The 26,822-nt window shown below is 35.6% G+C and overlaps 1 protein-coding gene across 1 annotated transcript in view; it reads left to right on the top strand.

Annotated features, from left to right (window-relative positions):
• Positions 1 to 1,813: 1,813 nt before the first annotated feature.
• The window catches only part of PKIA (cAMP-dependent protein kinase inhibitor alpha), an 87,104-nt gene continuing 62,095 nt past the window's right edge, over positions 1,814 to 26,822 (top strand). The window contains exon 1 of the mRNA XM_050802333.1: positions 1,814 to 1,946. The gene's annotated coding sequence lies outside the window, so the exon portion shown is untranslated. The remainder of the gene's footprint in view (positions 1,947 to 26,822) is intronic.

Genomic DNA, 26,822 nt, shown 5'->3' with positions numbered 1-26,822 from the left:
ACCATACTAATGTATGACGTTAATAGGAGACACTGGGAATGGGATATATCGGAACTCCCTGTATTATTTCCTCAATTTTTCTGGATACCAAAGCTGAAAAATATAGTCTATTAAATAAAAAATGTATGATAATTTGATTATAACATCAGTGTAGTGATATACTGAGATATCTATATAAAAACAGCAATAAGGAATTAGCTGTTGTTTCTATTGGTAACAAAGTCACAGGTACTCCTAACGTTCTTGTGGTTTGTTGCCTGCATTTATGTTTAAAGGACATGCTAAATGCTAAATTTCAGAGGTTAGTGAAATTAAAAATGAAATTTTCCCATCCAAATTCCACACTCTGGAATTCTATTCATATACCCCTTTTATACAGATTAAGAATCTCCTGCTCTATGATAATATTAATGACCTAATGTTATGAAAGTGAGTCTCCGAGCGATGAATTAAGCTGTTCTAACTTTCAAAGAGCATACATTCTATGGCCAAGAATTCTAAGTTTTGTTGGAAAGCTCTTGGCTACATTACTACCTAACTTTTGGACTGATAGAGGGATAGAAACATTTCATTTAGCAAAGGTGCTTCCCTGGCCTTGTGCAATTGCACTATTTAGGTTGCTGGACAAATCTATAGTGTAAAACTGGCCTGTATCAAGTGATGGTCAATTCGAACAGCAAGGCAAGTTAAAAGAGGGAACTCCATTCCACAGAACCCTAGTGTCAAGGAACCTCCCTGCTGGAAAATTACTCAACAGCTAGGGGGAATCCCTGGCTCAGCTACAAAGAGAGCAAATTTAGGCTCATTTTTCCTTAAACATTCAACCCTCACACCAGAAAAGATTTGGGAAAGAAGCAAAAGTGGAGGGTGGGGGTGGGGGTGGGGATGGGGGTGGGGTGGGGAGAGAGAACAATCTTGTTAATAAGGGCTTATATGAACACACGCTTGTTTCATTCCCAAGGCAAATTTCATAAATCCTTAGGGAAAGAAAGAGATACAGTCATCTGCTAATGTAGATTCTGCATTTTGATTTCCAAATGTTACAGCTGTCACCACAACGGTTTGTCCAATTATGTGGCAGGGAAGGGAGGGGGTCCAGAGCAGAGGGAGTAGGAGGAAGAGATGTTAGAGGGAACATCTGTGCACAAGTGCACCATAAACACAACAAAATCATGGGGCCACCCTGCTGCTTCTTTGAGCACTTTCTCCGGTTGGCCCCACTTCTCCAGTCTTTTGGGAGATTCCCGTTCTATTACGTAGACGAAAGGTTCTAGCTTTCAAAATTGTGAGTGGTTGGGCTGTGTGTGTACGTGTATGTGTGTGCGTGTGTGCATGTGTGTCGGGGGGGGGGCGGGTGATGGAGCCAGCTATGAAGGGCTTAGAAAGCTTCATTACCAATTTAAAATGTTCTTGTAGTGCTTGAATGTTTATCTTAAAAGACAATTCCTGCTCTCAAATTCAGCCAAATGAACAATGCTGATAAGGAAGATGAAGAGGGTGGGAAACCCACACTGGCGAATGGAGCAGTCCATGCAGCCGGGGTGATGGGGGAGCGCTCAGAGGAAGGACGCTATGCAGAGAGAGCCCCCCCCCCACCCCCGGCTCTTCTCTCTCGGTCCATAATCCAGCAATGCTGCAACTGTAAAAGCATTAACAGAAAACCAACCCACAACCTCGGGGGGGCAGCGATCGTTGGGTGCCAGTTTCAGGCTGCCTTCCGTGGGGTCGGGAGCGGCCCCGCTCCCCCTGCGGCTGGCGCGGAATGTGGTGATCCGGCCCGGGGCGGGGATGACTTCATGCGGCCAGAGCTCCGCGGCGGGAGCGACGGCTGCAGCTGGCAGGTGGGGCGCGGGCCGGAGCGAGCTGACCGAGCACTCGGCGGGCGCGGCGGGACTCCGTCCCGTGGCGGCGGGCGCGGGAACCTGCGCTGACTAGGTCCGGGGAAGGTAAGCAGCCCAGCCCCGGTGCTCCCTGGCCACACTGCGTGGAGCTTTCCGCTTGGTTAATAATGGGGTTTGCAGCTCGGAGGGAAGAAGGGGAGAACCCCACTGCTTTCTGCAATGGGAAAAGGAGCAGCAACTAGGATGGAAATGTTAGGAGACCAAGTGCAGAGGTTGGAGGAGCAGTGTTACTGGGCAAACAAAGAAGGCGTTCTTGCCTCTATACACTTTTGAACGTGATCTACCATTTCAGTGCCAGATTCGCGTAGACAGTGAAGAGGACTCAAAATGTAAAATAATTTGAATTACTCTCTTCCTTCTGTGCCCCTCTCAATGTCAAAACACCTGCTTCAAGACTGAACCTTTAGAAAGAGCCTGTATTTGGAGGGGAAACTTCTCTTATCTCCTGGAGTTCAGCTTGGGTTGAGCAGCACTTGACATCGCTTCTCCCTTCATTTGCCATTTTCTCTGTCAATCATTTCATTGATCTTTTTCGGAGATGCTGTGCCCATTCACAGGCCAACTCTTGTCAGCTCTTATCCGCTACCTGGGTTCCATGACTGATTTTGTCAAGGTCCCAAAAAGGGCATTGCCTCACACAGATTTCTTATTCGGTATTCTACCTGTATACTGTTACCTGTGTCCTTCCCCCAAATGCATGGAATGAAATATCCTGTTTGTAGCCCTGTACCAACATGGTAGCCCATTAACTCCGTTCGCTGTAGTCACTGTGGCTACTTGCAAGCTAGAGAGGACACATAGAATCCACTGGAGTGTGAGGGATGTTCCCTATGCATAGGCATAGGTAGAAGTAAAAATGTGAATGCCAGTCCATCCAGTTTTTCTTGAAGCAATTTTAGTCCAGCTGGGTTTTGAGACAGCTAACTGTTAAGATTTGGGACAAATCGTTTTTAAAAGGTAGGGGAGTCCGTTTGCCTCTAGGATTCCTCGATAACCTCAAAAGAGTTTCCAGTGAGGCTTTCCCCGTAGGCAGTCAGAAAGCCAATGGAGCTGCCCAATCTAAGCCCCTGGTTATTTGAGTATCCTCTAGTTTGTCTTGCCATTTGCAGGTTCCTATCCTTCATCCTAGGATTTTCCCTACAGACCCCTTGCTACTGAGCCCAAGTGCCTATCCTTGTTGCCACCTAGAGATGTACATTTGAATAATATGCTGTGAAATGGTTAAGATGGCTGTTATGGGGATTGCAAACGTGCTGCCACTTCACCAACAGAGAACAGTTGCAATAAGCCAGATTGTGGGGTATCTGTGTGCCAGTGTTCTATTTAAAGGGAGATCTGTTATCTTTAAACTTGAAATTAGAGAGACTGACTCAACAGCCATGCAATTTTATTTCAGTAAATTAAATTAGAAGATCAATGAAAAAGAGGGGCAGAATTGGTAGCTTAAAATTTTACCTCTGCTTATTTTCCTCTTTGACTATTATTTTTAAACAAAGATACTAGTATGGAAAATCATGTTAATCATATTATATATCATTCTTGCCTTTCTGATTGCAAATTTCTTTTTTTACAAAATACACTTTCGAAATATTTGAATTTGTTTCTTTGTCTCCATCTTCAGTATATGAGGCATAGGGTGTGTGTGTGGGGGGGGGGGGGGCAAAGCCCACTACTGAGTGACCCACTCCAGGAACCGTCCCTTGGGGTCAGTCAGGTCCCTTTTTTGTTATTATTATGTGTCAAATAGGGTTTTGGTTTGGAATATTAACTTCTTGAGATTCTAGAATTTTTACTCAGTCACATTAAAAGGTAACAAAGAACAAGATCAACAACAAACCCTCTATTCTACCACCTTTTTTCTAGTATTAAAATACTTAACCATATACATCATTATGCTGAAGAAGAATAATAAATATTAATATAGAAGAATAATTTTAATATAATTATTCTAAATAAACCTAAGGTATATGACATGCAGATTAGTACAATTGATCTTAGAAATACAATGCAGTTTCTGTAATGTTGACAGTCACCTTTCTGTTGAAGAGCAAGTGCGTGAGAATATCCTAATGATGGTTAGAAATTCGAAGTGTCTATCATTTACTTTCTGAAGAAACAAAACTCTTTGGCAGGAAATAGTTTCAGGATTAGGAGACTGGTGCTGCCTACGGTGGAATAATACTTGCTAGTGATTTTGCAGGTGAGTTGAACCCAACAATTTATGAATTGGAGTTGGAGAAATCTTGTTAAGAAGAAAACAAGTTAGAAAATTTAATTTTCATTTTAGTACAACTGAGGAAGATAATCAAACTGAAGGAATTTCTGAATTTGGACTTTGTTATGTTTAAACAAGTTTGAGGAAAGTTTCTAAATTTAGAAGCCTAAGCAGAAATGTATGTATGATTTTATGTCTGAAACTGATTTATGACTTTATTTCCTTTCCTTAAAATGTTTCCTAGGGAGAGGAAAAACTAATTGGCTGGTGTTCAGAATTGAAAGAGGAATGAAAAATGGAAGGATGTGCATGATTAGATGCTAAATGACTAGATACTAAATGAACTGCAGGCACTTTTGTGTTTGACAAGATAGAACTGAAGTCAATCTACTGCTTTCCAATTGTGTTTATTAAAAAAAAAAAAAAAAAAAAAAAAAAAAAAAAAAAAAAAGTTTAGTCTGCTAGGCAGTGTTACCAGAAATTTAGAGAGTAAAAATTTAGGAGTCAAAGTTGCCCTCTTATAACAAAATATCTTTTTCTGGTGCTGCATTACTGCCATTAGCTACAATTGAAATAGCCTTAAGATTTGAGGCTGAGGCAGGAGGATTGCTTGAGCCCAGGAGTTTGAGGCTACAGTGAGCCATGATGGCACCACTGTACTTCAACCAGGGTAACAGAATGAAACCCTGTCTCAAATTAAAAAATAAAATAAAAACTTTTTTAAAAGTTATGAAATTTTGAAATGGAAAAGGAAAAATAGCAATAATAAGGCTCAAATAGTAATATCATTTCTATTCAACCAGTGACTCCACTGAGAATGGGCAGAAAAAGGACTATTTTGAAAGTTGCCAATGACCTCTTAATTGCCAATATTTCATCCTGTTCATTTTATATGTTCTCTTCTATGTTCTTCTTTGATTAAATATTTGTGTTTAAAAGGTATTAAGTACTATGTATCAGGCACTGTGATATCTCTTAATCTAATTTGTCATTAATTCCCTTAAAGTACCCCATGCCCAATCTCAACCAAGTGAATCTTCTTTCCAATTTGTACCCGATGGTGGCATGCCTATGTTTTCATGTATTCTTTTAGCCCATCCTGTTACATGTTGAAACCTTGTTCACCTCAGATACTGACTCATTTATGAAGCCTTCCCCACACCCACCTTCCTTCCCTCATCAGATGTGTCCCTCTCTTCTTTAAATTCCTATAGCACATTCTATTTTGGGTTATCCTTCATGTGAACATGCTTTGTCTGCTCTTCTAAGAAAGCAGGGTCTGGGAATAAGTTTTGATTTCCTGCAACTCTATGGTGCCTAGCTACATATATGTATTATGGCTGTTCAGCAGTTTGATTTTAGTGAAGAAATAAGTTATTTTCCAGAGTTATAAATCTATCTACCTACCCTTCTCCACCAGCCAAGTTAAGCTCTCAATATATGTGCAAATGCTAATTTTTTTAAAAAATACTTATAATAATAGTAAATATACTATTCAAATCTTTAAATCTACAAAAGGTATTGTGAGCTTAAACGTCCTTAAATGTATACTAAAAGCATGGTGAGCATAGCAAAACAAATCTTTAATGAAGACATTGTACCTGCTTTCAATATTATTGCATTCTAAGCAGGAGAAGGCACCTTATGCATATGAGAATTTATCTTGTTTCAAGCCACTCTTCTAGGGACTTTCATCTTTGGTATATCATTTGATGTTTATACTATATGAGAATTTTACACTGAGAAAACCTAGGCTCACAGATGTCACCTGAATGGCAGAGAATTTTTTTCCATATTACTACCCGCTCTTTGAAGTGTAACAGAGTAAGGGAAAGCATTGTAAAAACACAAAGTCAGAGCCATCAGAATAGTTTCAAGTTGTTTTGTGATTAATCTTTCCAGCTTTTTAAACTTTTAGGTTAACATCCCAAACTTTTGATAACTCAGTAAAATTTGTGCATCTTCTCCCCAAGTACAAACAGAAGCATACACATATAATTTTGCATACAAATGCAGGTGTTTGTGGATTCACTAAAGCTGTCTTTACAGAATGGTTAAAGAACATTTATTTGTGCTCCCCTGGACAATATGTGTGTCCTTTGTTAGTCCTTACATTTCCAGTACTTGAGGTTTTCCTTCTATTGTTCTCCCTGCTTTAAGATCTGAAATGACAGCCCTTCACTAACACTGACATGAAGACAACTGATGACTAGGAAGCAAGTGCTAGCGAAAATAGTGACTTGAAGAACCTTGATTCACAGAAAAGGCAGGGAAGGGAGCTCCGAACGTTACACATTCCAAATGACTTAAAGTTTTCCAATCAAAGCCATTTTTACAAAAAAGAAACTGTTCTCAGACTTAAGAGTATCGTACTGCCACGTATGTGGGAAAACATTGCCAGCAGTTCATTGGTGTAGTCCACTTTGGAATATATTCAGTTCTCTTAGGATGGACTTATTAACTGTCTCAATATTAATATTTCTTTATGGTAATGCCATCTGCAGTAATATATTTGTTTTTGCCAAGTTAAGGAAAGAATGATAATTTATGTTCATCCCTCCTAGGTTCTAAAACAAGCACCAGCCTGAAAGAGCTGCATATCATTTTAGATTCATAAAAATGCATTCAGATTCTCCGCTGATACTTAAAGGGACTGGTACTAGCAAGCATGGTTCCTGTCGATGTATTCAAAGAGCATTCAAAGAGGTGTGACAAGAACAACATTAGTCTGGAAAAAAAAAACAGAAATGGAAAGATAGAAAACTCAAAAGGACAACTTAAGCTGTTACTTTCTTTACATTTCCCAAATACCTTCTTTTGTACCAAAATAAGACTATAACTATATAAGCATATAAAATGAGTAAAATGCTATGAAAACTTTATAATATGCTCGATATCAGGTAAGTTTATATTTTATAGATTTTATAATTAAAAATTTATTTCTGGTAAAATATACATAAAATTTACTGTTTTAGCTATTTTTAACTGTATAATTAACAATGTTGGGCAACCATCACCACTATCAGTTTTCAGAACCTTCTCATTATCACAAACAGAAATTCTATACACATTAAACAATAACTGTTCATTTCCCCAGCCCCTGCTAAACACTGTTACACTCTCTGTGCCTATGAATTTGCATATTCTAGCTACCACAGAAATGGAATCACACAATATTTGTCTTTTTGTCTCAAGCTTCTTTCACTTAGTATAAATGTTTTCAAAGTTCATCCATATTTCGGCATGTATCAAAACTTCATTCCTTTTTAAGGCTGAATACTATTTCATTGTATGTATATAACACATATGGTAATTTTGAATTGCAAAACACTTTCAGTACATTCTTTCTGTTACATTAAACATGGCTAGCATATACCACCACCATATTATCTTCCATAGATGTCAAGTAATGTACACTATGAAGGTGCCATAATTTATTTGGTCAAAACCCATTGAAAAACATTTACTTAATTCCAAATTGTTTTGTGACTTCAAGCTATGTGGTAATAAACAAAGTAAATTAATACATATGTCTTTATATGTTGGTACTTTTACTTTTGATCAAAGAATGCTTGGAGTGGTATTGTTGGGTCAAAGATTATGCCCAGATATTTATAGTTTGAATACTCTAAATACTGTAGTACATAGACTATAAAAATCCTAACATTCTGCAACAGATAGTATTACTGAATGTTCTGGAACCCTTTCATACTATCTTAAAAATCAATGCAGATACTATAATGAAATCCACGGAACATGATCCGAGCAAGGAAATATTCTCACTTTTTTCATTTCCAGTTCATGGAGGAAAAATACTATTCACAAGTATTGAGAGAATTAAAGTCTCTCAATCATGCATTTCGTCATCATAGACGACAAAGTGCATCATAGATGTCAGTTAAGTCTTGTAATAACAATGTGGAACAGTAGAAACATCTCCAAATAGTTTTTAGGGATTTTGTTTGTTCGCACCAGCAATAGGTTATTTGTATCAAACCTAATCTAAAATTTGGTCTGGTTTTTTTGTTCAAATTTATGTACCTACATTATGGTAAATATTTTATTTTCTTAGTTTCTCTTTAATGTATTAATTTTAGTTTATTCTGAAATAGAATAATAAAGCCCAGTGATAAGAGTGCCTTATTTAAGCTAAACTAAAACATATTTGGCATATGTGAAGTATAAACAGAACTGGCAAGACTTTTAACCATCCTCCTCAGCAGAAGACAGTTTCTATTGCATTGGCCAGGAGAGGAGAAGCATAAGGCTTGCTGGAGATTGCATCAGTTTTTAATTAAACACTAAAATGCTAAAAGGGCAAAGATGGAGCAACATGTCTTTTATATTTGAGTAGCTACTTAAAATTAAAGGGTTGCAAGAACATTTATTTAGTTGGACAGACACACTCCATAGTGTAGCTGGCCCTAGACATGTCACAACTGCATTTTAAAGTATGCTTTTTCTTCGGTTTATTGGGGTGGAGGGAATTATCAATAAACATTTATCCTATGGTTTACCTCTATCTTTATGGTTGTCTGATTAAACCCTCTTTGAAAAACAGATATAAAACAAATCAGCATTCTGATCTTGGCCTGAATAAGCAACACCACGGCCACACCTTCTTAATGCACTGCTGTGGTTATGAGACCAAAGGGTAGAAGCAGCAGTGTTTTGGTCATTGCAATAGTCACAGCAACACAGCCTGCTGCATTCCTCACTTATATACTGCAGAATCTGACCAAATAAACACAGAAAAATTAGTAATGCCTTTAACGCAATTCTTGCACAACTCTCCATGATCTTTCATACTCAGCTTCTCTGATAATTGAAATGTAGGGGAAAATAACCAGAATGTTAAGATCCCTTATCCATTTACAAAATGTAATTTTGCTGGGACTTGCAGAAATAACATTGAATCTGAAATTGGTGGGCATCCAATAGAATCACTAGAAATAATCTGTCAAAATCACTCAAATACAAATTTAGATTTAAAGACCAGAAAATTCTAAAGAGTAACTACGGTAATATATTAACAATTTAGTAAAAGAACATTATATATATATATGGGTTTCTATTCATAAGATATACTCATTGAAGAATAATGGATTTTTAAAAAGGATTTATTCTGAAAAGACTATTTTACCACTTTTTTAAACTAGTGCCATCAAAAATAAGTTGTGACAAGTCACTGTCATCCAAGTTAGTCTCTCTCGTGGCTCTCAAGGAAGTGAGTAGTTCTTAGGGAAATGGCTTTCTCAAATTTGTGCTTTTCTGCAGTGAGTCAAGCTGAAATAAAATGAGGCTGCTATTCTTAACTATTTGTTACATGCCCATATTTATAAGAATTACCTAATAATCAGTACAAAAGGGTTTTATGATAACTAAAAATGTACCTATTGAGACTCTCCATTGATAAAAGTTGGCTAAGATACAGCTGGTGATCCTATAGAAATCTAAATTACATTTTTTTCATCTTCTCCAGATTAGAGAATAACTCAGGATTTCAAAGCAAAGCATGAAAAAGTAGCATTTGACATATTTTATCAATGTTAAGATTTCTGGGGAGCTTATCAGCATCATATACTCTAAGTACTCAATAAATATAAATTGTTATTTCATAAGTAAAATATCAACAGCATAAAAATTTCTGTAACTCAAGTGGCCACTATGGTATAGGGCTTTACTATAGGAGATTACAAAATATTAGTTGAACAACAAAATGAACTAATACCATTTATTTTTGAAAGCTATCCCCCAATACAAAATGATTGGTATTCTACACAAGCTCATTGTGATTCCTTTTGTAGATGTGGTAGGAGTGAATTATAGATAAAACTACCCTCTCCCCTGGTTCTTTTAAAACTATACTCTCGACCGGGCGCGGTGGCTCAAGCCTGTAATCCCAGCACTTTGGGAGGCCGAGGCGGGTGGATCACGAGGTCAGGAGATCGAGACCATCCTGGCTAACATGGTAAAACCCCGTCTCTACTAAAAATACAAAAAACTAGCCGGGCGTGGTGGCGGGCGCCTGTAGTCCCAGCTACTCAGAGGCTGAGGCAGGAGAATGGCCTAAACCCGGGAGGCGGAGCTTGCAGTGAGCCGAGATCGCGCCACTGCACTCCAGCCTGGGTGACACAGTGAGACTCCGTCTCAAAAAAAAAAAAAAAAAAAAAAAAAAAAAAACAACAACAACAACAACAAAAAAACTCTCTTCTCTCTGGGGTATTATAAGTTGAAAATTAGAAGTGAATCATATCTTACTGGAATTTTTCTAGTAAATAGTTCGAGACACTTAACCATGCACCTTCTATTTACCCAGGGCAGGAAAACATGACATTCCCCTTTTCAACTACAGCAGATGGGGACTTTTAGAAAACTCAGAATGCAAGACAGAGATTATAATGATAGAGTATTAGTCAGCACTTCTTTTGTCTGCATCTCTTTTTCAATCTCATTTATTGTAAAGAACACAATAGTTCTTTACAGTTAAGTACAGTTAAGTACAGTTACTATCAACTGAAAATGTTTTCAACCTGCATACAGGTGTGAGATAGTGGGCCGGTCTGTCACATCTTCAAGAGATGTGTTGGAGTGACATTTCACCACAAATTTCAAACCTGACACTAAAATTATCTGACATTAAACAGTCCATCAAATAAGAGGATGAATGTTGGCATCTTGCTCATCTATTTAGAAAAGAAAAGTCGCTAACATGTTTAGGCAATACTTAAATGTTTAAATTTTTTCCTAATAAACAAAATGGAAAATGAAATAAAATGGCATTACGGTGTTATGAAAGCAAAGCAATTAGGTTAATCTCAAAATGCCTGACTGTAAAGTTGTAACAATTTTATTCTCAGAGCTCTCAGGCAACTTTTGATCATTTTCAAGTTCAATCAAGAAGCTCTAACCATTATCATGAATATATTCTGATCACTGGGCTTTCCTCCTCCCTTTTGCTATTTATTTTTAATTTATTTATTTGGGGACATTTTGGCTACCACTTATATCCAGATCATGTCTTTCAGGAAATGAATTTGAGCTTTGAATCATACCTTTACCATTTACTAGCTGTGTGATTTATACATTACTCAACCTCTGTGAGTTGTTTCCTGATATTTAAAACAGGAAAATCACCGAGTTGTGGTGAAGATGAAAGAAGATAACATAAAGGAGAACTTAGTGAAGTGTCTGAAATATACATCATAAAGGTTAATATTTTCCATTTTTATCGTTTTTATTTCCACTGACAACTTATACAGTCAGACCTCATTACTACATCTTTTCCAAAATGTTCATGAATTATTTTTTCTACCCCTCCCCATGTAAGTTAAACTAAGCCTTGAAATGACCCTGAATCTCACTGGAAAATGTCTTAATGCAGATACTGCCAGTGTCAGGAGAGGTTGTTAGGCTCTGATCAGCAGTGGCTGTGGGAATTAGATCTAGCTTCTATTTTTAACTCTCAAGTAGTTGATTGGATCACCTGGCAAAAGTCAATTGGCTATTAATTCTTCATCTTATTTTCTTTGAATTGTACCACATGTCTAATCACTTGTTTCACTGGCTCATTATCAGAAATGATATTACGGGCATTAAATAAGGGTGCTTATTTCAGAAGCAAAGTGCCATATAAAATAGGAATGTCAAAAGCCTTTGAAGATCCTGCTATTTGGCTAACTCAAATAGTTGTTGTTGTTTCTAATGTGTAACTATTGGAGAAGTTTCATATTATTAAGTTGTCCAAAACCAAAAATTAAACTGTAACTCCATTGTAGGTCATACTCTTGTTAGTCTATTATACATTTCTATTTTATTGAAGCCCAAAGAATTTACAGAGACTGTGCAAACATTATTATTCAGGGACTTATTACTAGGTGCTACTGATTAGATTTGGTGAATAGCAAAACTGTTAAACTAAAATTAAAAAAAAAAAAAAATAGAGCCTCACTTAATGTGGAACCTTTACTAGGAGAAACACCAGCCTATAAAAGCTGCATTTTTAATGACATACTTACATTAGTATGATGACAATTTTTGTTGGGCTTGCAAAGCACACAATTTTACATTTTTTTCTTATATGGCTTTCTGTTATTGATATGGGCCATTTGGGTTTTAAAAAACAAGTACAAAAACTGCCTGGGACCTTACATTTAATATGCCAATCACAGTTATTCACAGGGGAGAATTTTTGTGGTGAGCAAGAACTGCAGCCAAATTTGTTAATAATTTACTGCCATTAGTAGAGTCTCTTCATGTGTTCCTGAAAATAACTTCATTCTTTCAAGTAAAAAGTATAAATCATCAGTATAAGTTTGTCTTAAATCTCCAAGCCAATATTGTTAATCCCTATTTAAATGCTGAATTGATTGGCTGTTTGCCAAAAGCTTGAGGGGTAAATTTGGGGCGTAGTCTGATTTTAAGATGAGATGTTGGAAACACTGAAAAATGTATGCTTTAAACATACATGTACATACAAGTACACATATATTTTATATTATAAACTATAATTATGTATATATGTATTTATGTATGTATTCATTAATATTTTCTTCCTATTTCAAGTATTTGATTCCTTGAAAGTCGGATTTGATTTAAAATAGAGACAAGTGCTTGGAAAAGCATATGAAAAATCTTTGTTTCCAGAACCAAGTTCAGCAAGGAAAACTTATTTTTTTCACTGGCAGTTTGTTTTTCAAAGTTACAAGAATATGTTTAAGATTTTTAAAGTGATTTATTTAATAAATGAGTATGACTATGAATTTACCTATTTCAGATTGCTATATTTGTCATATTAATTTTAAAGTTGATATTTATCTAAGCTTTTCTGAACTAGATCTTACCAGGTTATAACTACTGTCCAATTATGTGAGAACAATAGCATAGTTGCCTTTCAGCTTGAAAAATGTACCTGTTTCATTTTGTTATTTTTTTATTCCATAAGTTATTTGGCCTTCCATCAGCTTTTCTGTCTTGAGGAATACATTGTCCAATGCATAATAAATTATTTTGTACATCTATGTTTCATGCCATAATTTTTTAGTGTCTCACAAAGTTCTAACTTGGAAGGTTCTCATTTAAATCAAGTTTTTCAGAATATAGACTTGTTCTTTGTGAATTGTCAGATCTGTTTGTTAGGTATTTCTCCCTTTTTATTTTGGAGAATGAGTAGAGAAAGGGAGGAAGGAAACTGTACCATGGGACATTTCAGTTCTTTTTCTATACTTCCTGATAATAACATGCCTTCTCTTAGGAAAGTTAGAAAGCTGAGAACTGCAGTTAAATAGCCCCAAGGTGGGACGTAGGCCAAAAATACTAAAATTTGTTCAAGTACAGTAAGAGAGCCAAACTTGGTCTGGCATTTAATTTAGTCTTCCTCACTACCCTAACCCAAGTAGTATACATTTAACTAGATTTTTTAAAAATAGCCATTTGTTGATTAATGGTGCCTATTTTTGATTCTGCTTCATTTTAACTTTGTTTCATAACACTATTATACAGAGGCTTATTTTAACAAATGCCATGAGTTGGATCGTTGAGTTTCTCTTCTGCTTTATAACTGATTAGCTCTATAATTCAAAAATGCTTAAAGGCCAGAACTGTCAATTAGAAGATATAAGCACAACAGAAGTGATGTTTCTAAATTTTAACTCTGGAATACATCTCTCTTAATGTTAAATGCTTAAAATATGGGACTGGGTGCAGTGGCTCATGTCAGTAATCTCAGTGCCTCAGGAGGCTGAGGCAGGAGGGTCACTTATGGCCACAAGTTCAAGACCAGCCTGGCCAACATAGTGAGACCCTGTCTCTACAAGAAAAAAAAAAATTACAAGTCCAGGCATGGTGACTCATGCCTGTACTTAGCACTTTGAGTGGTCAGGGTGGGGGATCACTTGAGGCCAAGAGTTAGAGATCAGCTTGTACTGTAGCGAGACCCCATCTGTACAAAAAAAAAGAAATTCCTTCTGGATCATTTCTAGAACACAAATATTTATGATATTTCTTTAGTGTTTTCATTTTTATTAAGTGTTACTCATATTTCATATAAACTTTGTATTAATTTTAATACTAGCTTAGAAATTTTAATTTAGTGTAAATATACCAACTAATGTTGAAATTGCTCCAACTTTAGGGTCAAAATTAATTTAAAGGTTATTGGAGTTACTGTTCTGGTTTCTAGTAATTGGTGTCTCCACTAAATGCATCAGAAAGGCAAAAAGAGCCATGGTTCAGAGTGCCTGTCCTATTAATAATATACTAAGATATAGCTTACAGATATCGATATTAACAAAATGATTTATTTTAGAACATCATTTATAGCCTATAAAATGATTTGCCAACTGATAGACAACCTTTGACAATAAAATATACCTGCTACTTCCTTTTTTGCAAATTCATCATACTACATCAGTGTTATCTCAGTAGTGTGATCAATAGATGACTAATGCTCAGTCATTCTCTGTAATTCTCATCTTACCAATTATTAACAAAATATGGAATGGGCAACAATTCTATAGCATTTAATCAGATTTTAATTTAAACTCAAGTATGATCTATATTCCTATGCTTTTATATCTACCACTTCACTTAAGTAAAAGAAAGCTTTCTAGAGTTTTTATGTCAGTTTTCAAGTGATCAGTCTTTTTAAATATTTTTTATATAAGAATACTAATTAAAATTTGTGCATGGTTAAATATAAATATTGAAATAGTCTATGAAATACATGAAATGATCAAACAAAGTATGGGAATATCCTTTAAAACATACAAGTTTTGGATATATTTAGATTATTTATGCTAAACTTTATTCATTTACATAACAGGTCACAAGTGTTATAAGATTCTTAGAGTAGAAAATCACATATAATTTTTTTGTAAAATGTTAAGTGCTAAGACTAGACCATTAAACAATAAATGATGCATACATAGAGGAAAATATTAAAAGGAAATTTAGAAGTCAATTATCAATGGTTAAATCAAGAAGCAGAGAGTCAGTGAGATCACATTTATTTCCAAATTTATTCAATGTGTATATATTACTTGTAGAACTGTGTAAAAAGAAATTGACTTTTGGATGTTCTTTAACATCTAAACATTGCTAAGAATGTGGCTGAAATGTTCACTTTTTATGTAGATTTCTGGAAAATCTAGGCTGACCTTGAAAATATTAAATATACAAGAAGGTAAGTTTTCTCTCATCCTAAAATTCTGATAAATTGTATTTTTAAGTATCACATAATTTTCAAAGCATTTTTATAACAACTGTCTACTGGACAATACCAACTCTCTAAAGTTGGTAGAACTAAAATTGTCCTTATTTTGCAGACAGTGAATTCGAAGTCATGAAATTTAGTAATTTGCTCTGTTAAGCAGTATACACAATTACTAAGTGTTAGAGCAAGAATTCAAGCCAGTTTTGTGCCGTGGCCAATCTAGTGCTGCCCTCTATCCTATAGCAACTGGTGTGTTTAAGAGTTAAGCACAAACATGGAAATAAACCTGGTCTGCTTCTAGTTACAAATTCACTTACAAACCTCACTGGATCCTGAACTAGGAAAATCTGTAAGGGTTATTTACTTTCATCAACCCAAAGATGAACATGTTAAACAGATTCTTAGATTTAATTAAACTTATTTTTTTTCACCATATCTTTGTGTCTAATCAACAGCTCCTTTTGAGTATACCATGGCTTCATTTAAAGAGTTGGATTGCTTAAAAAATAAACATTGACATTGCTGATCACTTACCTGTGGTTAAATATGCCTGTCTGGTTTGCATCGACATAATGCTGACATTCATGAGATTATATCATTTTATTATACACACACACATTTGCTAGGTCTAATTTAAGTAGTAAGTTTTGGTCCTTATTAGAACATGATTTATATAATTGGCAACCTAAGTGTAAGATGCAGTAATATAATCTATTATTTTAAAAGATAAATGAAATTCACAGAATTCTCTCCTATAACTACATTGGGAAGTTTCAGTGGATTTCTACCAAGCTTTTGTTAAGGATAAAATTTTTTGAAAACAGGTCACTTATAAGAGCTGCCTTAGATTTATAATGCTTCTGAAATACCACTATAACCTGATTTTTAAAATAGCCTGACACCTACTAAGTACCCTTTCGTCGCCTACAAGAAAGCAAGAAAAAGAAAGGATTTATATTTTTAATTTTAGTGAAGAGTTCTTGATTTAAGAATTAGTCATTTGCTGTCATTTGAATTCCAAGTATGTTTTAAGTACTTGAGGTTCTTTCTGTATGAATTCTCAGTGGAGTTTTTACATTTTTCATCATTAATTTCATCTTTCACTTGGGATCAGCCAAATCAAAGAGTTTATGTTCTACCCTTTCTTAGTTCTCTTCATGGCAAATATTCAGAACCTTCTCAAAAATATCATGGCTTGATACTGTTTACTGACAACCGATAATGCCAGAAATTAGTGATTCTGGTTTTTCAGTTGAAAAAGCCAAATGAGAAACTGAAGAAATAGCATTTTTCCTCCATTTAGCTGACCAACTATTCACATCAGTGATCATTAGCTTTTGAGGCTAAGGATACAAATGTTAATGTTTTGTATATTCACAGAAGTGAAAAATAATATAACAGTTATTGTGCTTACTCTGTGCTAAGCACTGTTCTAAAACCAAATGAATTTCTCCTAACAGCCCTAAAAGGCAGGCATTATTACTACCTTTTTGACAGATGGGAAAACTGAGGCACAGAACAATTGAGTAAAGTACCTGTAGTCACACAGCTAATAAAGCACACAGATAGGATTTAAACACCAGGTGGTCTGTGGTGAGACTCCACATTCCACCCCTATAGTTATTATAAGGGTTTGGACCCCTGCGCTCTTTGTTGTGTGCCCATTTAATTGCTTTGTGGAAAGAAAGAGAAGGAGGAGAGAGAGGGAGGAAGGCAGGAGAGATGGCAAATTCCTGCTAGCTGGTTGACATGGTGTGCTGTAATTTATAATGAAGTTTGATTTAAGGACTTGTAAAGATTTCAATAGAATAAATAGTCTTAAATGTTCAGTAGTGAAGTATGTGGTAATATTATCAGATGGAGATAGCAAGTGAATTTCAATTTAGTAATAACCATAACTGAAATACAACAGCAGTCTCATATTTGGAACAAACAAAATTCAAGTAACTTTTTAACTTTCAGTTCAGGGGTACATGTGCAAGTTTGTTATATAGGTAAACTTGTGTCATGGGCGTTTGTTGTACAAATTATTTCATCACCCAGGTATTAAGTCTAGTACCTATTATTTTTCCAACTTGAGTAATTTTCACAGCAATAATTCTACCTTTTCTTAAAATTATTATTAGGTATTTTTTCACCCCCAACATTCTCAGCTTATTTAATATTAATAAAAATTTACCTTTTATAAAAGTCCACAAATTTTAGTAAGGTTTTAAATTAGGCTTAAATTATGGGGGAAAAAAAAAATTAGAGCTTTTAGCCAAAGGAAAGCACCCTCATCCCACTCCAGCCCACCCCTGCTCATTTCTATCATAACTGTTTCCCTAAGAAGGAAGAAATTTTTCTGATTGGTCAGATTTAATTGAACATTCACTGAGCCATATTTTACTATTGCATAGGGTCACTGTGTACTTAAAGATACAAAGCAGGCTGGATGCAGTGGCTCACACCTATGTAATCCTAGCACTTTGGGAGGCTGAGGCAGGCAGATCACTTAAGACCAGGAATTCAACATGGCCAACATGGTGAAATCCCTTCTCTGCTAAAAATATTAAATACAAAAAATTAGCCAGGCATGGTAGGGTGTGCCTGTAATCCCAGCTACTTGGGAGGCTGAGGCATAAGAACCACTTGAACCCGAGAGGTAGAGGTTGCAGTGAGCCGAGATGGCACCACTGCACTTCTGAGTGACACAGAAAGAGTGACTCTGTCTCAGAAAAAATAAAAATAACAAAAGTACAAAGCAATGGTGCTCACATTCTTATTTGTCCAGCTCCTGGTCTTTTGAGAGCAAGTGCAGTGAGTATCTTTGAAGCCTGGACCTTCAAGGTCCTCTCCTCTCTTTCAGTCCATGCACCATGGCCTTCATCCAGAAGAACAATGGGTTCATTTCTGTCTTTTGCCTGTTGGTCCCATGCAGATGAGACAGGTTTCATTTGGAGCCCAGCAAATCTTATATGCCCTCTTCTCAACATCTTCCTTTATACATGTCTCAGTAAATATTAACATGCTCTAAATATGCCCTTGCCATAACTCTGAACTCAGGATTACCAGAAAGTAATTCCAAAGCTGAGACATTTTCAATATCACAATTAGCAGATAATTTGTACTTACATTAACATTGACTTGATTATTCACATGTTCTTTTGCAATTTGAATCTATTTCTGTCTTCAAGTACTTAAAATAGATATAGATTTTAATCAAGATACTTTAGGACTTTTATTACGTATTTATTATGTACCTTATTTCAGGCATTTATTGTAGTAGGTGCTGACAGTAGAATGTTAAACAGAATGGTATAAAATCTACATTCTAATTTTCAAACAAGGTTGTTATGAAAGTGTACTTAAAATTCAAACAGGAAAAGAGGGCTGGGCACAGTGGCTCACATCTGTAATCCCAGCACTTTAGAAGACTGAGATGGAGGAGTGCTTGAAGCCAGTAGTTCGAGACCAGCCAGGACAACATAGCAAGACCCCATCTCTACAAAAAGCACTTTAAAAAAAAAAAAAAAAAAAAGCACTTTAAAAAAATTAGCCATGGTGATGCATGCCATAGTCCTAACTACTCTGGAGGCTGAGGTAGGGGTATCACTGGAGCCTAGAAGGTCCAGCCTTGGAAGCAGAGCAAGGCCCTGTATTTAAACAAAAAACAATACAAAGCAAAACGAACAAAAAACAAGAAAAGCATACAGAAATCATATGCAACAAAACTCAGTTTAATATGCATGTTTGGCATTTTAGAGATAGAAGATATCTAACACAGAAGCTTTACAAGATTAAAGATGGATTGTCACTTCAGCTGAACTTTGCTTTATTTAAAACAAGTGTTTGTTTATTCAAACCAAGCCACAAAACCAAACAGTAATTATCCAACTTTATAGTTTCTCACTTTAGAATGCTTTTACTTATGACTTGTAGTAATATTAATATTTCAAGAAACTAACCATCAGCATTTTTAAAGTTAGGTTATTCCAGTGATGAAAATTTCAAGGGTTGCCCATCAGTTTTATTTCATGTGTATAAAATTGGATTAAAATGTTACAGTTTTAAGTGAAAAACTATTATACTGACTATTGACTCTGGGGTTCCAAGTTCTATCAGAAGGTAGGTCAGAGAAATCCCCAGCTCAAGAACACACCCAAATTTTAATTATGAAATTATTTTTCTTGGCAGATTACATGTTGATATCCCAATATCTGCAATGCCAAAGGATGTTGTCAAGTTATTATCAGCATTCAGTTCAGCACTAGGTTTTGAGAATTTAGAAGTTTTTTCACTACCTTTTTTCCTCCTACTTCATGACAGATTGCTTCCAACTCTGAAAGTATCTTGACTCATTCATGTACCATACATTCAAGAAATACATACATTTGAGTTACTGATCACATATACTATTCCAGATATGGTACTGGTCACTAAGGCATCAAAGATCACTAAGACACAGACTTGGTTCTCAAAGGGTCCCCAGTGTAGTGAGACTCTGCTTCTTACTCTTCAAGTAGTATCAATTATATGCAACCAGAAATAACAGGGAGTTAAGTAGCATTTGTATCATAATTAAATATAGATTGGGCATGTAATCTCTCAAAAATCAGATTCAGTCAAGGCAAGCATACACTCTTCTTTGGGATTTGCCCTTGATGAGCATCATTATCTATTCTTGAGACATAATAATAGAAGTTAGTGAGCAATTCATCAAATACAGCCCTATGGAAGCCAAAATGAATATTTTCTTCTTTAGTAATTGACTTTCTAGACATTGCTAAGGCGTTTAAAGTTTCCCTGCCAAGAAATCTCCAGTAAACAGCAGTGATGGTAGGCGCAGGCTATTTACTGCCATGAGTTGAAAAAAATTTAGTGAGCTACTTTTTGATTGCTTGTCAAGCATTTTGACATGTTAGGACAGAAAGCACTGTTTAAATGTAAAGAGCAGTTTGTGTAGAATTGCTGTAGGTCATCCTAATGAGGAAGTGATCTATCAAGTGAAAGACTGGAGTATAGGAGAACTGCCATGATATAAGATTGATTTCTGCTAAAGAGACCTTAAATTTGGCTGTGTTTTAATTTGTGGTTGCTTCCAATCATTTGTAAATTACCCACAGTAAGTACCCAATATAAAGAGCTATTCAAATTTACTTTCTAGCATACTCACATTGGGGATTTTTTTTCCTTCTTTCCTCCATTTCTCTCCCAGATCAACAGAGGAGCAGTGGGTCTCAAGGTTTAGGGATGGGGTCCACTTGGAGTGACTGACTCAGTAAGCCTGAGTGCAACCTTGGGCCTTCCAGTTTTAAAAAGTTCCTAGAAAATGCTTTTGCTGCTGGTTTGTGGTTCACATTTGACCAAATCACTGCTGAAACAAAACTATTGGGGGAGGAGGAAGAAAGAACTATGAAGCACTAAGCCAGCCCCGAACTTGCTCACCAAACTGTCCAGTCAGCTGTGAATGTAATCACTGCTGCTCAGGAACCTATTGAACGTATGTTCAGCCCTCCGAATCTGGTGTTCTGCATCCGTGGATTCAACCAGCAGATTGAAAATATTCAAGACCAAAAAATAAAAGATAACTATTACAAATAATACAGTATAACAACTATTTACATGGCATTTACTTTGAATTAAGTATTATAAGTAATTTAGAGAGGATTTAGAGTACCCTAGAGGTATGCATCCCTGGATTTTGATATCTGCAGGTTTTGATATGGGAGTGTCCTGGAACCAATCGCCCCGTGCATGCTGCCAGGTGATGACTGTAAATGGTCCTCTGAATCAGTCACTGGCTGAGGGATTCAGAAAGAACAATCCTTACCTTTCTGCTTAAGCTCAGGCTCACAGTTTAATCTTTTAACCTCCCTCTGCTTCAGTCTAAGTTTCAAATAATGGTAATTTATTTCCTCTGTTATTAAAAAACAAGACTAAAAACACCACAAACAAAACCTTATCAAGACTGGTAGGGTATGACCTGTATATTTTTAGCTTCTTAAATTTGTCCTATTACTATTTAAAATTAAGAGAATATATTTTTCTATTTATAAATATATTTAAGACTGCGAAATGATGCCTATTCCTTACCCAACATTAGTTATAAAGAAAAAAAGCAATTAAAAACAAAAATAATATTGCAACAAAAACATGAGAAATGTATTTTGTGAAAGAACTACAGCTGCCTTAGACACAATGAGAGGCTATGAAAATAAAGGAAAACCATCTGAGCTCTGGTTAGAGACTCTGGAAGTAGTGAGCACAAATTTCTTTGAAAGAAAAAGAAGAGGAGTCTGATGCAGGTAGACAATCCAATTCTAGTTACTGTCTTTATTTGTGATACTCCATAGTCTAAAAAGGTACAAATACTATTAACTAGCCTGAGGACAAGGTGGCAACTGCATTTCATTCTGAAATGGAAAAATCTAAGGAAGGCAGAAGAAACAGTTGCATGAGAATTATTACTCAGTCAATTATTTTTCCTCAAAAGGTTGTGTATCTTTTTTTTTTTTTTGAACTTTGGGAAAGCATATATAAGAATTTCTATTGACCCTGAACAGTCCATGTATTTACCCAGAAATATCTGTATATCTTTCTACTGCAGCATGATTACAAAATAGATTATAATTCTACTGTAGAAAGAAAATATGTTTTTATATAATCTATAATTTACCTGGGTAGCTAGAAAACATACACACACACACACACACACACACACACACACACACTACATTTTAATCCTGGCATCTCAGTCAACCCCCAAATCTGAGTGGTTCTTTCAAATAGTGCATCTGAGTCCGCAACTTTGCCTTTCCTTCTCTAAGATGTGTCAGGGCATATGGCTGGAGGAACTTAGTACATAGACCTAGATAGACTCAGGGTTTTGTGGACCAGTCATGAAGGGTCTGAGGGATCTATAGGCCACTTCCTTTGATAAAACTCTGTACCAGCTCTTTTCTTACCAAAATTTCCCCCAAATAACAAAGTTTAGGTTTTTTTTTAAGCTTCTTACTCATAACCTTCTTTCATGGCATACCCTGATATTTTTTTTTCCAAGGTAGAAAATTATTTGAATGTATCCATCTAATTCTCTGATACAGTAAAAGAGAGCTATAAACTTTTAGCAAAATTTATCTCTATGAAGATTTTAGACTTTGAAGCTTAACTGACTAAATTTTTCCAATACTTGCTCTCTACTGTCTGAAGGGTAGACATTTCCTTGCCTTTAAGAGATGGAAAGTCACAAGGGAACAAGTCCTTAAACAGATCATCTAAAAAGTTCTTTCTAATCTACACCACCTCCACCACCACCAAAAGTCTTCAATTTTATCCACATATTTGTTTCTGTGTGATAATCAATATATTTTTGAGTTAGTGTATTTCCCAACCTCCTCCCCGCCTCACCCCCGATGGCCAACAACTAGAATGCAAATTCCATGACATCAGGGTCTTGGCTTTTTATCATTTTTTCATTGCAGGACCTACCTACAATAATTACTGGCACATAGGAGCCACTCAGTAAATACTTCTAGAAAGAAAGAAAATAAAAAGGTGATATATCCTTACAGATTATCCACTGCAAATTTTGGTTGCTACCAAGCATGCATCTTTTGCTTGAGTGCTACTGCCTCTAATAGGCCTTCTGCTGCAGACATACTTATCTATTGACAGTTCTTTTGAACCACCATTGCTCTTTATGTTTTCTTTCTTTAAATCATGCTGTTGCCACTGCCTAGAAGTTTCACTTCTGAACCTTCTTGTCTTTCACACTCCTACATTTCCTCAAAACATAAATCAGATGTCCTGCTCTCCAAAAGTATTTCATGATAAATTTGTTCTTTCTCTATGTCCCTATGCTGATGTATAACCCCCATACTCTACGCTGGCCCTTCACCCACTCTTTATACTATTCTCTCTGATGGAAACTCATTATGGATTTTGCTAAAGGAGCCATTGAAAGCAGGGACTGTTTGCTATTTCTGGCATCAAAAGCAAAATGCCTGGTGCATGACAACTATTCATAAACACTGAGTAAATGAACAACAGCCCACCTTATTTATCTCTCACAGTACTACTCTTTATTGTTTTAAACTTCTATAGTTATCCTGGGGAAATATGAGAGTAATGAGTCTTCTTGAACGTCAGGTGCAAGGGCATTTATGGCAATATCCAGCTTGATGATGAACTACATCAAAGTTTCAAGACTAACTAGAATAATTCTCAAGGAGAAGGAGAGAGGCATTCAAGCTTATTTTGGAGTAGTAAATAACAGTGATTCTGGTGTCCAAACTGCCACAAAGACAACCACTGCCATATTAAGCTTCTCATACTAAGAACAGTGTCAGGTATATGGTAGCAGATCCTGATAAAACTCTTCAGAAACTGTTTCTGCACTTTATCTCATCTGGCAGCTCTTGGTGTGTGCTGAGGTAATATATTAAATTTATGGTGTAATTAGTTTAGAAATTATTCCCATAGGGAACAAAGATGGTCAAGAGTCAAAGCTTGATCTAAAGTTGATAGCCTGGGAGACAGGCCGAATTTGGAGTTGTTACAGTAGCATATGTGGCTTAGTATTGAATAGGTCAAAATATTAATGACCCATCCTGCACACAACCCAGAGACAAATGACTGGGCATTGTGAGAGAGAGTGGGTGTCTTGGCAGACAGGCATTACATCTGTTTCTTCCCCATCTATGAGTGAATTGTGCATGCTATGACAAGGAGGCTTTTTTAAATATGAGAAATTTGAGGCAAAAATGATAGACAAAAAAGGTGCAGAGAAACAAGGTGAGTAGTGAAAGGCAGAAGTGGTATATTGGCAGGCCTGGAAATCAGCTGTAATTTGAGTTAATTAAATGTGGCATAAAACATTTGGAGGAAAATGTTGATGAGATCCAATTAATGGGCAAAATAAATAATTTTCTGAACAGTAACATTTGGGCTATATCAAAGATGAAAGTGGTATGTGATCAGAGATTGAGCAAATGAATACGATAATTCTTTTGTCACATGAGGAAATCTGAGGTGAGACTGAGAACCCTGTCTCACTGTAAGGAAGAGATTATCTTCAGGAAATGGCAGTTGCATAAAACAAAAAGGGAGACTCGGGCATGAACAAGTGGATAAGAACTACTCTGATTTATTCATAAATGATCTTACTCCATTTACTTCTATTCCTCAGATTTCTTGGAAATTGATAAGTATATTTTCTCCATAGTACTTCTTGAGATGTAGAACCTCTAACATCAATACTGATTATTGAGTTTTGTTGTTTTTCTCTACCTCAGAGATTTTTATTTTAAAGCAGCAGTAAGCAATCTATAATTCACAGCAGTAAACTATAATCTACAAACCAAACCCATTCTTAGCTAAGAATGCTCTTTACATTTTTAAAAGGTAAAAAAAAAGGTAAAAAAATGAAGAATATGTGATTATGTAGTCCACAAGAACAAAAATATTTATTACCTGCAGGACTTAAATTTAAAGGTAAACATTAGAGAAATCCTCACATTAGAATTACATGTAATATAATTATATGTAATAAACATAATCATATTACATATAATGCATGAGCCTCTAATGTAAGAATTTAATTTGAATGTGAAGATTTCTCTAATTGCATATATATAAACATATACATACAGTTTTATATGAGAGAACAATTCTGTCTTACATATTGTATGATTTCACACCTTTGAGGATAGATTGCTAGAAAAAAGAGATGGGAATAAACATTTAGCAGTTTCATAGTTCATTGGGGTCAAGAAGAAAGAGGAGTGTGGCAAGTTCATTTTCTTTTTGCAATTACAACATCAGAGAAGAAATGAAAAAAAAAGTGAATCAGAAACCTGATTATAGGAGATGCATGGAGAGAATGAACAAGGCAATAAAAGGGTGTAACTCGATTCCCTATGAGTTCTAATGCTAGGAGGAAAATGAAAAATAAAAATGTAGGTCCTGAGGGTGCCAGCTCCACTGCCCCCCGGTCCCTAGCAAGTATTAGGGAGGGTAAGAACTCTATCTGCTAAGCTTTTGCTGACTTCTCAAAAGAGACATTGTATAGCTAGTCCCTCAAATAGACATAAATATATATCCACATCTATTTTTGATGGTAGCATTGAGCTTCTTATGATTGTGTGTATAAAGCACTTCAAGCATGCTGCTCCTAGTCAAATCCCTTCAGGGCCAAACAAATTGGGGCAGATCAAAGCCAAGAGAGGTGGGAGAGGCTGTGACAAACTGGGAATAGAGTGTGCCCTTTCTAAAAGGATTAAAATTATATTAAATTAACAGTAAAAAAAATAAAGCAGTCAGAAGTCACCAGTTGCAACTCCTGATCTCTTTTTCCTGTGAACCATTCTGATTTTTCAGGTAGAGGGACAGAGAGGGTGAGGCAGGAACTTCTTTCAGTTGTTATCTTCTGGTTTTTCTTTGTTTGCAATTTTTTTTTATTCTTTATGTGTTCATAAAAGTCACACATATGTGCACTCTAATAACAATGATTCCATCTACAAAAATCTGTATTACATATAATTATTATATAATTATTGCATTTCAGAAAAATTTGTTTTCTTCCCAAAGGAGGCCTATATAACTTTAATCTATTGAAATAAAATTAATTTTGAGTAGCACATTAACCAGATATTTTGCTAGGCTATTTCTGGATAATTTCCAAACTAAATCGGCAAATTTTATTTATTTTTAATTGAAAAATAATTTTTTATATATATATATATTTACAAGGTACATTTACAGATTTTTAAAACAGTTGTTACCTTCTTGAAACTATTTATTCTCATTGTATTCTAATTCAATTCAGTCCAACCTCAACATCTCTGCGTTTCCCCTATGAATCCATCTACTATCATGGTCTACTCTCCAAATTCTTCTTGATAAATATTTTTAGCTGCAATTTTTTATGCACTTAAATTTATACCACTTACTATTTATCAGTGGCATTTAACTCTCACAAATATTATCCACATTTTACAAATAAAAGTTGCACAGTTGGCAAATGGCAATGTAGAATTCAGACCCAAAGACTTCAAACCAGTGGGTCATGCTCTTAATCATGAAGCTAAACCCACCTCAAAGAAGTTTGAGGGAAATGAGAGGCAGATACTGGATCCCATATATACAACAGCTGTCAGGTGGAAATATCTGACAGAAATGTATTTCCATTGAACTATTTTATTTCTCTAACCATTGAATTAAGCAATAGCACATCCTTATTAAACATCTCTCTTTAAATTTTTGATTATTTCATAAATTTACATATATATGGTAACATGAATTAAAACATTGCAAAATACTAGTTGAATTGTATTTCAAATAAATATATCACTTTCTTCAACATTGACTTAATGTGCACTATTGTTCATATACTTCTGGATAGTCCACAATTATTCCAATGGTAATTAAAGTGTCAAAGTCATTTTTTAGCACTTGTTTTTATTAACTCTAATGTCCACGCTCCTAACAAAACAGTCTTCTTTGTTCTTCACAT

This window comes from Macaca thibetana, chromosome 8 (assembly GCF_024542745.1).
Source record: "Macaca thibetana thibetana isolate TM-01 chromosome 8, ASM2454274v1, whole genome shotgun sequence".
Lineage (NCBI taxonomy): Eukaryota > Metazoa > Chordata > Mammalia > Primates > Cercopithecidae > Macaca > Macaca thibetana.
This window is presented reverse-complemented; position numbering and strand designations above follow the sequence as displayed.